This window comes from Lissotriton helveticus, chromosome 11, assembly GCF_964261635.1.
Source record: "Lissotriton helveticus chromosome 11, aLisHel1.1, whole genome shotgun sequence".
Taxonomy (NCBI): domain Eukaryota; kingdom Metazoa; phylum Chordata; class Amphibia; order Caudata; family Salamandridae; genus Lissotriton; species Lissotriton helveticus.
Genome location: NC_136072.1, coordinates 233,944,018 through 233,959,951, shown reverse-complemented (window position 1 = coordinate 233,959,951; position 15,934 = coordinate 233,944,018). Strand labels below are relative to the sequence as shown.

The 15,934-nt window shown below is 43.9% G+C and overlaps 1 protein-coding gene across 1 annotated transcript in view; it reads left to right on the top strand.

The window, feature by feature from the left end:
• Positions 1-15,934, top strand: part of LOC144791612 (von Willebrand factor A domain-containing protein 5A-like) — a 680,207-nt gene that overhangs the window by 260,731 nt on the left and 403,542 nt on the right. The gene's annotated exons all lie outside the window — the stretch shown is intronic.

Genomic DNA, 15,934 nt, shown 5'->3' with positions numbered 1-15,934 from the left:
CAAGCACGCAAACTCACAACTATATATAGCATGTTATGCTGAAAAGTAAAAACGTTTTGTTTACTACTGCCAACCCAAACAAATTGAGCCAATGAAAGCTACGGTGCAAGACATTATCTGAAACCTACTGCATTTTCAAGAGGCTAATTCAGCCTACACTTCCATTAGGTTATACTTTGCTGCAGTGGCTGCCTATCTCCAGAACAGACTGCATCCGTCACTATTCAAAATCCCAGTCATTTAGACTTTCATGGAAGGTCTAAAAAGAGTAATTCCTCCTCTGTTTCCTCCAGCACCCTCTTGAAACCTTGACATTGATCTAACCTGACTTATGGGTCCCCCGTTTGAGCCCCTTAACTCCCTTCTTCAATTTCTTTCTTGGAAAGTGATATTCTTAGTTGCCATTACCTCACTCAGATGTGTTGGTGAACGCCAGGCTTTAACCTTAGAAGAAACATTCTTTCAAATACATAGAGACAAACTGGTTCTTGGTACTAATCTTAAATTCATACCTAAGGTAGTCTGTCAATTTAGTATCAATCCATCCATTGAGCTAGCAGTTTATGTTCCCTAATCCTGATTCTGTAGTAGAAAGAAATCTTCATACGCTAGATGTAAAAAGAGAACTCTTGTTCTACACAGATAGAAATAAATCTTTCCGAAACGCAACGCAGCTCTGTAGCCTTTTCTTCACTTCATATTATAGGCAACCCTATATCCAAATCAGGCATAGCCAGATGAATGGTCAAATGTATTCAAACTTTCTACATTAAGGCAAAATAACCTTACCAGTACTCCCCGATCACACTCCACATGTAAAAAAGGAGCTACTATGGCTTTTTAGGAAATATTCCCATTGCCGAAATTTTGTAAAGCTGGTACATGGTCTACCCCACACACATTTACCAAACACTATAGTGTGAATGTTTCAGCACACCAACAGGCCTTGCTACGTACCCTTTTCCAGACAAATGCAACTCCCACTGGCTAGCCACTGCTTTTAAGGTAGGACTGCTTTATAGTCTATGCAAAGCATCTGTATCTACAGCCACACATGCCATTGAACGGATAATGTTACTTACCTTGTAAACTTCTGTTCGTGGCATGTAGTGCTGTAGATTCACAAGTGCACGCCCTCCTCCCCTGATGCCTATCGCCATTGTAGTTACATTACATGTTTATGACACCTTTACATTTAGTATGGCGATATTTTATTTCACACTCATTCTACACTCCTTTCTTCCCCTCCTGTGGGAAAACAATAAATGAATGAGTCGATGCCCATATGCAATATCGCCAAGAAGAGAAGCCACTCTGGCTTGTTACTCAAAAGATGTCTTCAAACAACTTGCTCAACTCCGGAACCATCGCTAAATGGCAAGAGTATGCAGAACATGTGAATCTACACCACTACATGCCACAAACAGATGATTACAGGGTGAGCAACATAATCCTTTCAATTAAACAGTCGACACTTTTCAGAGGTTGCAATGTTCTCCTATGGAAGGAAAAACAAACGGCATACAAGTTCTTTGCAACAACTTACAAGACTGACCTCCAGGACATTTGGTGTGTATGGGGCAAGATTCAAAGCAGCAGATCACCTCCAGTGGCACGAGGGCAACAGGGTGCGGCATTGGTGCCAAACGCCATTGGGTGCCCAATGTAAGTCAATGGCATCAGCCTTCGTGGACAGATGCTGCAGTATCTGCCTGGGAGGATAGGCAGGCAGAACTAACAGGGGGGCTCAGACCTCACGATGCTCATGGACAGGAGGGGCACCTTTGGCCCTGTTCTCCATGGGCCAGGGGTATCTTTAGGTGTCAGGTTTTCATCACCGGGAGCATTCGTGGTAGATGGGGCCTATAAACAGATGTTGCAGGTGGCATCGAAGTCCACAGCGGTGCAAATCCAGATGGGCTTAGAGTCTGGAGAGTCAGGGGACCGTGTTGGCACTGCTGGTCCACCTCAGCTCGGGCTGGGTGGCTAGGATGCAGTGGTGTTTCCTGGTGTTTGCTTTCACAGTCTTGAAACCTCACAGCTTAATCTTTGATACCTACAAGATGCAGGGAAACTGCTCCAGTGTTCTGCATGAGTTCCTGTTTTTTTGGATAGGTGCTGGCATTCCTGCCAGGCTTTGGAAGATCAGCTGCTTGCAGGGTGAGACAACTTTGGTGCAATTGTTGAGAACAGGCAAACCGGCAGGCCAGGGCTGGTGTCAGGCCAGTTACTTCTTCTGCAGTTCTTGCTTTGGCAGGCGGTTCTTTGGCCATTCTTATTGTCAGCAGGATCTGCCTCTCTGGTATTGACTTTAGGAGCATTAGTGGAGTGTAGGATAGTAGCCAATGAGCTACCTACTTTTGGTGGTCACCTTGCCCCCTACATGACCACTTCCTGGGGAGGGGGTCATAACTCTGTTCCAAAATGCCTGATTTTGCCATCAATAAGATGGCTAACTTTGAAAAATTACCTCCACCCTTGGTAGCCCACCTTAGGGGTTGCACTAGCCTGAGGATGGAGGCGCCTATCAGACTAGCTAATTTTCCCGGCTGTCCGCCTGGTGCCAAATGGCTCTGGACATAGGAGGTAGGCTTCTTCTCTTGTGAGAGAAACAAGATTGACATACCAAAGGCGGTAGACTCAGTGAAGCTCCCCGGCCTTGGAATGCTAATCCGCAGGTCATCCTGTGGGAGTAGGTGAAAACAGCCCCCCGCCCGAGTAGGCTTGTTTATGGTCCCTGAGAACAAAGGCCCTCACCCTTGGAGGTTAGAAACTTGTTTCTGGTGGCAGGCTGATGAGAAAGAGTCAGCCAGCACAGCAGTAGCTGGCAGGTTTACAGGAGGCAACTCTGAGGTTCCCTCTGTGTGCATGTATTACTAAATCCGACCCTGGCATCAGTGTAGGTTTATAAATACAAGAGGTTTGATGCTAAACATCACTTATGTCAGTAAAGCCATTGGGTAGCTGGGTAACTCGTCTTTACCAGTGTTCAGCACATTCTCTCGAAATGGCTTCCCAGATCACTTGTACTGGTAGTATAGTACTGACCAGCACAGGGGCATACCTGCTCATACAGATATGCCCTAACATGTGGTATAGTACACCCTCCCTTAGGGCGATAAGGCATGCGGTAGGGGTGACTTAATGATACTGCATGCAGTGTTGGCAGGCATGGCACACATGCTTTTGTGCCATGTTGTGTTTTCACTTGTGTCCGCACTAAGGCACTAAGTCTGCTGAGGCAGTTTGTATGAGCTATGTGAGTGGGGTTCTTAGGGTGGCACAATTCAGGCTGCCGCCCTTGAAGACCTGCTTTAGTACCTCAGGCCCTAAGTTAAAGGGGTACCATTTACTAGGGACCTTTAGAGGCTACTAAAAGTATTGTCGATTGGGAAACAATTGTCCAGTTTTGGGAAGATCTGACACTGGGGGCCTGGTTAGCAGGAACTCAGTGCGCTTCTAGTCGAACTTACATCAAATACCTGGCAAAAAGTGGGAGTGCCCATGTTGAAAAGGGCATACCTTCTAACACTGTGTATATTGGATAAGTTACTCATATCTCCTATATTTCAAATAGCAGAATGGTGTTGTATGTGTTGCAGCCTTTCTAAAGAACCACCAGAAACTACTATAGAGCACCTCCTCCACAAGGGCATGGTCAAAATTACTCTTGCTTAGTTAACACAACCTCAATTTTCCGGGGCGTTGGAAGAGGGGGGTGAATCTGGGGGTTAGATTGGGGAGGTTAAATCAGTCACCTAAAACTCACCTCCCTGTCAGTTGCAATGCTTCCAAACATATTCATCATTGCTCTGCCTTTCTGTAGCAAGTATTTCTGAAGGAGTGTACCAAAAACATAGAAATAAGTCACATCACTTCAGTTCATCTCCTGTTTCAGACATGATCTGCAGTTCTTTTGTTTTGGAATGTGTTTATTTGCCTTTTCTTATTTACATTAGAGACAAGTCAGATATTCAAATCATATTATTTCTTCCTTCATTAAAGAGCAGAGTTTAGCGATATTGACACAAAAGTAACCAATAACACAAAAATAATTCTTATCATCAAGACCCCTTCTCCCTCCCATTCCCCCCACAGATCCCCCACTTGCTGCCAGTTCACTGCGAGTTTGTGAGCCTGAGACTGTAGTATGCCAACCATGGCTTCCATATTTTCCAGAACTTTTTTGGGGCACCCCCTTGCTTTATAAGTCGTTTTCTCCCCCAGCAAGTACATGTCCATTCCCCTTCACCATTCGGCTAGTGTTGGATTAGATGTGACACCCCATGCCCTTGCCAAGGCTCTTTTTGGCTACTTCCAAGCCCAATTGTAGCAACGTTAATTTTGTTCTAGGGAGGTCAATCTCCGTAGGTATGCCCAGCAAAATAAACATGGGATTCGGGGGTATTGATTCCTGCAGAATGAGTTCCAACTCCTTCAGCAGCATTCCCCAGTATATCTGCATGTGCGTACTCCCCCAGATCGTGTGGAAAAATGTCCCTTCTGTGGTCTTACATTTCAAGTAGTTTGGTGACTCTGCTCTACCTATCCAATGTAGTCAGGCTCTATCATAATATATTCTGTGTAAATACTTAAATTGGATCAGTCGAAGTCGTGACCTAGTTCATCTGCAGTTCTTGGAGGTAAATTTGGTAGTTTGCCCTCCCTCTGCTTGGAGTCCTCTGAGCCCATTTCTGCATGGACACTATGGATGACCATTTGTTTTTGTAGACCATGATCTTGCTCTGGAGACACAGCAGATTGCCTTTCAAATTGAGTTCTCTCCCTAAAAAGACCAAACTCTTGATAGGTCTGCATCTGTACCTCTTGAGTCATGTACCCTCTGTTGTGCAGTGCAGAGCATGTTCTGTTTGATGCAGAACAATTCTCTCCTCAGCCCATGCCTCCCAGAAGTGACACGTGGCAAGGAATTTCTCTATAGTGGAAAGGAAAGAAGAACATGTATTTGAGTCCTAGCTTACAACAATTTAGTTTAACTTATTGAAAGAGACTTTGTTGTTGTACTGCCACATTATAGTCCGGGCACAAGAGTGCATTGCTATTTTCAACATGATGGGACCATGTTGTGTTTCTCTTTGAATGAGCAGGTCACAATTTTTGTTGTTCAGCAGTCTTGTCACTATCCGCTGTAGGAAGCTCTGCTGTCACATGAGGTTTATTTTGCAGAAATAGTCTTCTAGGAACAGTCCTATAGTTTGCCCTTTGGCGTTTTCAGGCAGGCCATAATGCTTATATTGTTGTATTGTGATCTTCTGACCACCTCTTTGGCATAACATTCCTGTTATCTGATTATTTTTGTGAGGTCTGTCACCTGTGCATGCATCCCCTTCATTTCAGGTCATATCATTGTCAACTGGTTTTCATTCACCTTCTGCCCGATTTTTTTGAAACGTTCATTGAGATTAATTTGAGCTCTATGGCTTCTTGTGTTTCCTGTATGGCAGGCAAAATGTTGACCAGCTTAACTAACAATGTCAGCATTATGTTCACTTCTTTAACCGCCTTTGACGGTTTGGTCAGGCTGAGGATGGAGATCCTCCTGACTTCTGTGATCTCATCACAACTGAGACTCATGAGGGTGATTTAGGCTACTTGGGATTGCCTATAATAAATCAATTGCAGCTGGCCTTTGTGACTAGTGATGTATTTTCCTCAATCAACACTAACATTGGTCATTAAGTCACTGTTTAGCCAAGCATGTCTTTTCCCCCTCTTTTCTGATTTGAGTGGCTTCTTAGTCCAGATTGGCCTATTGCGAAGTGTATCTGTGTGGCTACAGCAACGCTGATGTACTCTACCAAGACATGGTTCAGCACACTGTGGTCCAGTCAACGTATAGGAGTTGAAGCCCCTCACTCCATCCTCTCTACCCTCCTACCTAACATCAAAGGGACATAGTGGCTTGTTTTGGCAAGGAACAATAATCAGTAAAATTGTGCCTGGTGCAGGGGAGTGTACATTAGTATCTGTAAGTGAACCATATTAGACTTTTTGCCCTATGCAAACTATATGCCACCTTAGAAAGCCCTACAGCCATGGCAATCCAAAGGGTACTGCAGGCCAAATATTACGGTCTCTTAATTATGAGCAACAAGCATTTCCGGGAATGTTCGCCCAGGACCTGGAAAAAATACACTGTACTGTGTACAAAAAATATTTTGTCTGCCCGCTTGTACAAGAAACCTCTTGATTCGTCTTGAATTTGGACTTATTCAGCAAAAATTAGAGGGGCTAGCTGCCTTGATAAAATAATTCTACCTGGCAACTGTGGTGGCCGAGAACTTCATTAGGGCCCTCATTAAATGTATCTTCTCAAAACTGAGTAGTCCCTGGTCAACCAACCTTTCCACAGCTAAAGGTCTGTTGCAACCAGCGACTGAGAACTGGGAAACAAGCTTCATCAACTATGCAACCATCAACTCAGTAATACAAAGGCAATTACGCTCCTGCTCTTCCACTTTGGACATGGAATCCCTGGCAGCCAGAGATTTTCATGAAACCCTATGCCTCCCACTAATTTTACATACCCAACAGCCTCATCTCACGTAGACCATGGGGAGACGAGCACTAAATCGGATCTTAGCCGTAAGACTCTACCCGCTCCTGCTAAAAGAACTATATCAATCTTGGAAAGCTCTGTTGATTATTACAGCATGTAGTCTATGTAACTACAAAAGGGAGTCCTTGGTACATGTTTTGCTATGTTGCCCTGCCTTGCGGCTAGTCCATTCAATCTACCTCAGACCATATTACTCCAACTGGGCACCCACAATACAATGGAGGCGGTTTGCCAACTCTTCTCCTTGGACATTGTGAAGAATATGGCCAACTTTGGTAAATTTGTACATCATACTCGGACACTTTTGAAAGATAAGTTGGCTCAGGCAGAGACTGATAAACATCCTGATGAACCAAGGGAGGGCTCTCTTTATTCCTGAACAGTCAATTTGATTAAGGGGCTGCTTTGGGCACCAATGTTGTAATTATGATTCTTAGTTATTATGTTAAAACCGACTATCCACATATCTCCTTGATGGCCTGGTTCCAAACACTAGGACTTTTTTTAACTTTCACTTTTTATAATTCCAATCTTTTTGCTGCATGTTTTAATTTTGTATATTGTAATGGTTTTAAGTAATCACACAATCAAATATCTATTCATTCAGTTATTCATATTGGAGTTGTTGTTTAGCCCATCATTCATTTACAGCTAGATGTGTGCGCGAAGCAGCGCCAATACTAGATGTTAGTAAATGTTCAACTGTCCCTGTGCAGGCAAAAGTAGAGATGACTGCACTGGTAATTTGACTGGGGAGCGCCTCACCCGCAGCGCTTGTTGAAGAGAGGACACGGTCTTGGACACTGCTCTTGCGAGACTCCATGTCCCAGGGGGCCAGAGGACAATCCCGTACCCTAGCCGCGCATCCACCGCCACAGCCTACAGCCTATTTAGCGCCTCGCCGCTCCCACTTCACGGGAGCCCCAGCGCTTGTGGAAGAGGACACGGTCTTGGACACTGCTCTTGCGAGACTCCATGTGCTAGGGGGCCAGAGGACACGCCCGCACCTGAGCCGCGCAACCACCGCCACAGCCCACAGCCTATTTAGCGCCTCGCCAGTCCCGCTTGGCAGGGCAGGCGTACGCCAGGCAAAGCCCGGGCCAAGGGTGGGCCCGTCTGTGCCCGGAAGAGGCCAGCCTGGGCCCCCCCTCTAAACGCCTCCATCGTGTAAGGTTAGTTGGATATCACTTTCTAAATCTTCTAAGACTATTTTTGTCCCTTTTTGACTGCCTGGGTCAAGTATCTATAGGTTCACCAAGATGAGTAGACGTTAAGGGAAAAAGCTAGGTACCCCTCACGGTGGTAGCATGGCGGGGACGCTTGATCAGTTCATCCTCAGGGCCACCTCTGTTTTGGAAAAGGAGATTCAGATGACTGAGCGCCAGTTATCTTTGGACCCGTTATTAAATAAAAGATCCTCTTTAGGGTCAATAGGTACAGCTTGTTCACCAGCTCCCAAGCTGTAGTTTCTACCATACTTTCGACTAATAATGAGGAGGGCGCTGAAGTCCCTAACCCCCCTGGACCAACAGAGGACTCCCTAAAGTCGCCATCGGCCCAAAATAAAACTGCTGCCAACATGTCTACACGAGCATCTACTAGGTCCCCAATTACAAATAACACCACTAATCGATTGACTCTTGAACCGGCAGTGAAAAGGAAGCGGGGAGGAGGCCCACAAAGGCCCTGTACAGCAAAAGTGGCTAGGCCAAATAAAAATTGTGATCGTGTTTTAACTGAGGAGGGCAGTTTAATAGATAACGTCGACTCCGTTTATTCTGATTTTAACCATGCATCTGTGAGTGGTACTAACGTGATCTGTGTTCAAGAACTGCGGAGGAAACTTGAGTACTTTAACAACCTTGTTAACTCCTATTACACATAGACTGGTTAGGATAGAGGAACGTCTGGACAATTACGAATCTCTGGTTAAGTCAGGTTTTGCGGGCCTCCTTATTGATCCTAAGCAAACATTTATGAATTTAAACACTAACCAGGGGAATGTGGTGGCAACTTCAGATGCTTCGAATATACAGTCCACAAGTAAGACCACTATGGAATCAACTGTCGCAATGATACCAACTAACCCAGCCGCAGCAACAGCTGTTGTGCTCAGGGTTGATGGTGACCCAGGGAATCAATCCAGTGAATGTGCACAATCCACAGTAAGCACTCCGGGGGAAGGCAGAGATACAACAGCTCTAAGAAGGGACAATATCTGCAATACTTGTCTCCCGGATCCACAAGCCTGTATACCCAACGGGTCAGAAGGACTGAGAGGTTTGGGACATAATGCTGTACAAATTAACTCTTCGGTTCTTAATTTGCCTCCGGCTGCAACTCCCTTAGTAGCGGTCTTGAGAAACATGCCACGTCTGCGGGAAACTCAGTCTGAAACCACAGATCAACTATTGTGCAAAGCTTTGCACTGGTTTAATATTCGACTTAGGGAGGCTGGGCTCTGGGAGGAGGGAGTTGACAAGTGTATGATCATGGCCAGCAAACATCGTGGATTGGTCCTTCTAGGAAGGAAGAGCATGGTGATTGTGTTGTTGTTCACTTTAATAATGTGTATACAACAAAATTCCTGTTGGATAATCTGCGTGGAGTGAAGGGTAGATTTATGGATAGGGTGTCTATTGTACCGTTAGGGTACTTTTATAAACCAGGGTCAAATCACACTGTTTCAAATCGCCTTGAGATGGATAGGCGACCCTGGGCTCATCTAGGATTAACCAATAGATCACAAGAGGTCCCCTTGTCCAATAGATTTGCCCCCCTTTCCGACATGGATTCATGTGATTGACTAATTCTTCCACCTCGATATTGGTAGCATGTTCTGCTTGTCCTCCCATTACTGATTTAGATTTAGCGGACAGACTTTACGGCTTGGAGACCAAGAATCCGATTATGGCCCGGCACTATCACAGGTTGACCTAGCTAGCTCTCATCATCCCGCATTTTCCTTATCTTGGAACATCGCAGGTTTGCTCCATAAAACTCTGTCCTCTGATTGGTCGTGCTTTGTTGGGGGGGGGGGGGGTACGATTTTATTGCCTTACAGGAGACCTGGTCTTTAGATAGGATTTGCCGCCCAGGTTATCTGGCTTATGGTAAAGTGGCAATCGCAAACAGAAAGGGGAGACCTAGTGGGGGACTGGTCATATGGGTTAAGCAACAGGCATTGCACCAAATAAACGAACTATCAATAAATAGTCCTGATATCCTTCCTATTAAGATCTGTTTTAAGGGTGAGCCGGACCTTATACTAATCAATGTGTGCGCGAGGGTTACCGGGTGGGAAAGCCTCACCACCTATAGCCTACCTAGACACATTTATGGACGGCTTGGATGGCTCTAGTGTCTTTGTTATTGAAGGTGATTTCAATTGCACCGTCAAGCCATTAGGTATAGATGACTGCAGCCTTAGTAAGAAGGAGGATCAGAATTGGGGGGGGTGCCTCTCCTTTCGTTGAAACCAATTAATAAATGGACGGAGGCGGCACTCAAATTGAAAAGTCTATCCCTAGGGCTTGGGATTAGAGCTACTAATGGGAGCACCCCCTCGGATGCGGAAGATTGTGTCACATTTTACAATGGTACCAGAAGTAGTAGGATTGATTACATATTTAAAAGTTTAGAATTCTAGGCTAGACTTGTGGATATGGTGGTTCACCACAGACTAGAGAGTGATCATGATCCTTTACTGCTGACCCTAACTAGGACTGGATCATACCCATCAATGGTTGACACCCTATCTAAGATAGGTGAGGTGATTATGTCCCAAGACTGCTGCCGGTTAAAATGGGCAGTAGTCTCAGAGGACGAAAGTTTACAAAAGCAGATTAGGTCATCCACGGAAGAGATACTCTCATTGATGAGTTCTCTAGATGCCAATGGTAATTGTTCCTCAGACCTCACGAAGATTCATGAGGATCATTTTCTAAAATTAAAGTCATTGTTTACAAAAATCAGAAAACCGTACAAGCCTCCCTTCAAAAAAGCGTCCAAGTGGTACAACGAGGCATGTGGTATTGCATTTCGACACCTCTCTAATGCAATAAAGATGGGAGTCCCCCAACAGGTTAAAGTAGCAAGGGCAAATTATAAGAAGGTACAACTGAAGGCGAAGAAAGATTATGATGAGGACAGATGGGTAAGTCTAACTAATGCCTCAAATGGGAAGACCTGGACCAAATTTTGGGAATTATTTAAATGGGGCAGTCATATGACCGGAACTACACCAGTCAACAATGTCCCTCCCGAACTTTGGGTCCAGCACTTTCAAGGCCAATTTGCTTCCTCACTCAGCATTGGCACTAAGTACCCCGAGGTTCATGCTGAGGCAGTTCTTGTCTTTACCAAAGGAGAGATAGACAGAGTTTTAGACCGGGTTCCTGCAGGGAGGGCCCCGGCCCACATTGCATTCCGGCCGACCTCTATAAACTGGATAGGAAGATTTGGATTGAATATATTTTTATCATCGTAAATGCTATTGCTAGAGGTGCGCCAAAACCAGACACCTGGCGATGGGCCGAAATTATCCCCATATACAAAAAGGGAGACCGCGCCAGTCCCAGCAATTACAGGCTGATAAGCTTAATTGATAAACTACAAAAAATAGCTGCGAGACTTGTATTAGGTAGAGTTAATGAATGGATTCTAGATCAGAATGCTTTATCTACCTATCAAGCGGGCTGTTGACCCCACGTGAGCACAGTTGATCAAGTTTTTCAATTTACGATGCTCTATTGGTCTACTGTGATTTTAGCAGGGGGAACTCTTTATGCAGCATTTCTTGATTTAAAATCCGCATTTGACTTAGTCCCTCGCTATAAGCTGTGGGACTCATTAATGGAGCTGGGATGCCTTTAGAAATTCTTGGTTTTATTATCAAACTGCATGAGGCAAATTATGCTCCAGTAAGGTGGGGGCAGCAGGGTGAACTGTCTGTTTCCCAGTCAATAAAGGTGTGCGGCAAGGGTGTGTCCATGCTCCTACCCTTTTTCCCTATTGATAAATAGCGTCATTGCATATAATTCTAATTTTCCAACAGATGCTCCATCTCTTGCCGGATCAAGGGTTCCTTTACTAATGTTTGCAGACAACACATTAATTTTATCAAAAACCCAGTCTGGTCTGCAACGTGCCCTTGATCAATTTAAAGTTTTCTGCAAAGACCATGAGCTGGTAGTGAATGTTGACAACCAAGTTCATGGTATTGCATAGATATAAATCTGTTAAATGCAGAGTAGTTATGGATAATGCATCATTAGAGCAAACCAATACCTTTACCTATTTAGGGGTAACTATGGGTAGGAAGATGAACTGGGCGCCCCAACTTGATCTTTTAGTTCTTAGGCACCATCAGCTAGGGGGAGCCCTATTAAAAAAACATAGATTGTCACATACTACCTATAGGGCCAGCTGTAGCTGAACTTTGGGGGTTTGAAAATCTATCACCCTTAGTCCAAGCGCAAAACAAGTTTTTAAGATTCCCTGACTGCCCTCCCTCAATCAACACCTATTAAACCTCTGCTTTTAGACCTAGGTTGTATTTTCTTTCAGGAGCTCGCAGGTTTTAGACCCTTAGCTTATTGGAGGAGTTTGTGGACTACCACGGAATTGGCACCTTATGCTAATGCAATGATGCACGTCAGGAACGCTGACTTGGCTTCTAAAATTAAATGGCTTCAGAAGATTAAGTATAATTTGTTCGAAATGGGCCTTAGCCATCTGTGGGATGACCCAGTAGGGAATACATTCCCAAGTAAAAATTATTACAAAGAGCTCTACTGGGATATGATAACTAAAAAGACCCTGTCAATGGCGAGTAGTACGTCGCTCACAGGTATCTTTTTTTTGTCCATTTTGCCATTCTAGGGAAGAGTCAATATCTCATCTACGGTTTGCAAGGGCCCTCGCCGCAGGTGGCTGAAGCCATTGTGCGCTAACCTTGGCTCTAGATCCTGTATGACAGTTATGCGCATCCTGATAACAAATACTCGTGCTGATATAGTCATTGCTATTGCAAATTATCTGAGCTGGTCCTGGGCATTGAGGAGGAAAAAAACTGGTGGCTGTTGAGGAACCAGATCTAGTATCTGGTTGTGTAATGTTTCATATGATTGATTTTTATCATTTTTATCTCTATAGTGTTAGGATTCGATGATGTTTGGTATTACATTTTGTATGAATTGTCTGTTTTTATGGTGTTAAACCTTCTTATTGACACTTTTATGTATGTACTGTGTCTTTTATGATGGTAAATTATCGAATAAAGACTAATGAATCTGAATCTGACTCCTTTCTATGAAACCTAGCAGTATTCAATGTTTACTGTATTTTGACGTCAAAATACAAATGCATGTGCTGTTGAGAGTATTTAAGGCTGGTTGGTAAATCTTTATGGTCTTGACTAGTGATTTGACCCTGAACAGACCATTGTCCATTTATAGAGAGACTTGCTCATACTTGCAGTTCAGGTTTGTCGGTAGTAGACTACTCTTAATGCTCCACTGTCCCATTATTGTCGGTAGTAGACAACTTTTAATGCTCACTGTCCCATTATTGTCCGCAGTAGCCAACTCTGAATGCTTCACTGTCACATTGATGCCAAAAGTTAGAAATTGAACCTAAACCTTTGACTTCCTTTTAGTACACAGAGGGCTTTCCAGTGTCCTTGGCAAATTTTCTTTGGAAATTGATATCTTGAGGACCCACAATAAATATCCAGTCTGCTTTTAAACTTCTGTACAATGGGATGCTATTTCGAGCAGCTTGAGCTTTTTCAGTGGCTGAGGCTAGCCTGAGGGAGCCTCGAGTTCAAATATAAACCTCCATTCCACAGCTTTGGAGTTTCCTCACATTCCAATTCCATGAAATATTGCTCATGTTCTGTCTGAGAGTCCTCTATACACTTAACATAGTAGTATTTAGGAAACACATTTATTACAGCAGCCTATCTGCCTCGTATGAGTCTTTCTGGATTGGCCTGGAGTTACAGTGGTCTGCCCTAGGAGACTGTCTTCAGATTGTTACTCTGTAGTATTGTGCCAGATTGTTCCCCAGTATATCTGACTATTTTAATCATTTGCAAAATCAATTTGCTTTCATGGAATGTAAAATTGCTTCATCAGATTTATTTAGGCTTTTTCCTAGTATTGTCTTTCTTTTGGTGTGTGGTCCTTCAGGAGTCTCCTGGTTCTGATGCTCAATACCAGAAAAAACACAAGCAGAAGTGAGATAATTCCTTTATAATGTGTTTTGAACTGAACAGAATATAACACAAATACTCTTCAAAAACTGCAAGATGTGGCCTCAAGAAACTCTTTGCTAACAACAATCATATGAAATTCATCTAGTCGCCATCTCGTACACATTCCAGAACATTGTGATATTCGTTCTAGTTTTCTCCCAATTATTTCATTGATAGGCAGGATATGTTGCTTCTCTGCTTTAGTGAGTGAGGGAGAGTATGTCTTTCCTCAAATTGTACATCTTCTTATAGTGCTGCAGCTGCCTTACCTGGTTCTTCGAAAACTCGGTACACGTGCTCTAAAAGGGAGCATAATTCCAATCACACATCTGGAAATAAACTTAAAATTTTATTCTGCTAAAGGAATCCACTTTCGTAATGAAATCAGTTATGTGCTGTGCCTATTCCTGATCCCCTTGTCCTCTCCTGTGGCGCGGATCCGCTCTGCGTTCCTGCTGGCGTCTGTCAAGGAATCTCTTGCTTCTTCTGTGGATACTTTTGCTAAGCCTCCTTCTCATTGTACTGTCATCAAGAAAGGTTTGAAACGAAAGATCATCCACAAGCCCCTCAACATAGGGGCCCTCAGAGGCCAGACCCTCATCCTCAGAGTCTGCATGGTTGATGACTTCATTGTGGCCTCTTTTACCATCGGTAACCCTGCTGTCCGCGGAAGTCTGCTTTGAGTGGGAAATATCCTTGCTTGATTTGCCTTAGCTCATGTTCTCAAGCATGTACTTCAGGTAGAGGAATCCATGGTCTTACATCCACAATCCGAGATTCAGACCCCCGGTGTTGGGTTATTGTTTATGACCTATGACCAATGATCCCTAATGCCTGTGGTAGAGCTAAACAAAAAAAGGAAGTACTAATGAATCCTTATTGTGACAGTGTTGTTGGATCAGGAGGATTTTGAATTGCGCGTGTAGACCTTGTGAATATACATTTAATTGATGTTTGTCGTTGACTTTATTCAGCAATATTATTTGTACCGTAGCATGTGAACGTTAGCCACTCTGCTAATCGCATGTACAGTCCGTGCATTATTTTTTCTTTACCTCAGACAAGGTACATCTTAAAATGTTCTGACCTGATGTCTGGGAATGGAGGTACAGGAAATGCTCCCATTTCTAAGTTAAATAGTGTATAAGAACTCCAAGTTTCAGATTCTCACACAAGGACTTTTCAGTTCTAGGTGTCACTATGCCAGTCACCTGAGGGCCCTGCCTATGGAATAACACAAACTCTACAACGGGTGCATTCACAAGTGCGCTCCTGAAGAGAATTATGAGGGGATTTTATGTCTTTCTGGCAAATCAGCAGAAATTGAAGGAGAAGGTCTTATTAGCCTTTAATACAAAATTAGATTTTTTTTTGTTTTCTATTTTTAATATCGATATAGCATAGTGTCAGAAATTCAAATGCAGGCACCTTTTAGCACTTCTATAATATAGGGTATATACTATCCCGTTTTCATTTCTGATAGCTATCTGTGCTAACATTTTCCTGATATTTAATTGCATATATCAAAAGTACTTTACACCGACTGACTGGTGTGCGACAACTGTGATACTAGTCCATCCTTGTGAACCTCTGGTTCAGGAAGGTTGGTGGCACAACATCTTTGTCTTTTTCCCCTGGTCTTTGAATCCACAGGCTAACTAGATGACTGCAATGGCTAAGGATTTTGGAATAGTGAACCACATGGAGCCTGGAGAATCCATTATCACTGACCCATGAAGAGCCTATCATAATATACTACTTTAAGCAAGTAGGCCTATTTTTAGTTTAACCTTAATGAACCGGTATAGGTGACTTCGAAAGAAGACAGCTGAACTTTGGCAGGAGGTAGTCGCCAGCTTTGAAATCGTGGGAAGACAACATAAATGCACCAGACTCCTGCGATGGGGTAGTAGGGGCACACTTTGGGAGAGTTGGCGAGAGATCTGGGGTGGGTACAGCCATAGGATGGGATGGCAGGGGGCCCTCCTTCGTGCTTCATCATCTCCTGGCCCCTACTCAGACCCTCCCATAGGCTCTTGCATACTTGAGGGGATTCATTAGCTTGGGGTCAGTTAAAGTTGAGTTGGTTGGATATT